The sequence below is a fragment of the Triticum aestivum genome, chromosome 1A, assembly GCF_018294505.1.
Source record: "Triticum aestivum cultivar Chinese Spring chromosome 1A, IWGSC CS RefSeq v2.1, whole genome shotgun sequence".
Classification (NCBI taxonomy): Eukaryota; Viridiplantae; Streptophyta; class Magnoliopsida; order Poales; family Poaceae; genus Triticum; species Triticum aestivum.
Genome location: NC_057794.1, coordinates 537,770,468 through 537,772,458, shown reverse-complemented (window position 1 = coordinate 537,772,458; position 1,991 = coordinate 537,770,468).

Below are 1,991 nucleotides of genomic sequence, written 5' to 3'. Positions count from 1 at the left end.
ACTGTGTTGTCTATGTATTCACACATTTATTTAAGTTTCCGGTCAATACAATTCTAGCATGAATAATAAACATTTATCATGAAACAAGGAAATATAATAATAACCAATTTATTATTTCCTCTAGGGCATACATCCAATAGAAACAATATCTTGATGATATCCCTGAGAAAACGGGCACGATCTCCACCTCGAAGGGACGTGCCAGTAAAAAGGCTGCCTCGGGCCGCGATTTGAGGGGAGCAGTAACTGCTTGACCTGTCCTAAGGTGAGCCGTTCTGATAAAGTTGTCAGACTAAGTGGAACTGTTCACACCGAGATGGCTGGCCTTAGAGGCTAAGTAATTCGATCTCTTCGGGCAGAGGGTAGTAGTTCGGTTGAGCCTTGGCCGGCCTCGCTCCTTTAAAGGAGTAGTCTGAAAATTACAAGAACTCGTCTGTCGAGTCAAGGACTCCAGATCCGAGGTTGTTATCGCCAGGGAGGTCGTCTTCGGCATAGAAGACCAGTTCGGGGGCTACTGACGGTTCCTGGATTGGGGGTCCTAACCTAGTCGGCCCATTCTCCTCGGGTCGGGCCGATTGGCCCTCGTTCGTGGCCAAGATGGACTCTGGAGGCCGCATACAGGAGGCATGATCAAGATTACCTCCACCGAAGACTTGACGTATACTCCAAGATCTCTACCGCCGCCTTGCTCCTAGATGCCGACGTTGTAACCTTAGATACCCTCCCTGGCGTATATATATATAAAAGCCATAGCGTTTAGCCCGTAGGGGGACATCAACGCAAAATCATTCACCTAGCCCTAAAGTCAGACCACACATTACGATCTCGAGGTAGATCAACTCTATACTTGATACATCTTCATCAATTTAAACAAGAGTAGGACATAGGGTTTTACCTCCATCAAGAGGGCCCGAACCTGGGAAACATCGTCTCCTTCGTTCCTGTTACCTTCGATCCAAGATCCACAGCTTGGGACCCCCTACCCCGAGGTTTGCCGGTTTTCACACCGACATTGAGCAACCTCGTCAGTTTTCACTCCAACAACAATTTCTATGATGCGTTAACTGTTACGACTGTGGGAGGATGTCCGTCGGCTTACCTTCGGATTTTTCTTCAGTCTCATTGTCTGTGTCGCTACTATTGTGACTGCGGGGGGATGGTGAGTATCATGGTTATTTAGGAAACGTAGGATAGTGTATGATTTCTTTTACCTTGACTTGTACTCCAAGATGATCATGTACTCCTATATATATGCCCACGAGGCTCAAGCAATAAAACAACAATTCCACCAATCCTTTTATTCCCTTCTAACACCATCACCAATGGTCCAATTACATGCATACTCTTTGTTTAGACATAATTACTTTCGAAAACAGTAGCTTTGGTTTATGTCATTTCATTCATATAAAATTTATGCAAAATTAATCTTTAAAATCGCACAGCAACGCTTGGGGAAATCACCTAGTGTAATAAATATTTTAAGCCACATCACGCTAAAATAAATATCCGTTGAATTAATCGAGGATCAATCAATTTTGCTAGATCTTGGCAGTTGGTGCCTATGAACGATGTGTATTTGTTTTTTAGGAATGCTTATCCTTCGACTAAATGATACTCCCTCCATTCCAAAATACAGTGTGCTCGCGCTTCCCGAGGTCCAATTTTGACCATAAATTTAACCAACGAGACCAACTGCGGCGGGAGAAAAAATTATATAATTGAAAAGTTCTTTCGAATATGAATTCATTGATATAATTTTTGCTTCCGCCGCAATCGGTCTTGGTAGTTAAATTTACGGTCAAAATTAAAGCACAAGGATAGAGGAAGCACTACATTGTGGAATGAAGGGAGTACTTCCTATGTTTCTAAATATAAGTATTTCTAGAAATTTTAATATGGACTAGATTCGGATATATATAAACATATTTTAGAGTGTAGATCCATTCATTCTGCTTTATATGTAATTAGTATTAGAATCTGTAAAATGCCTT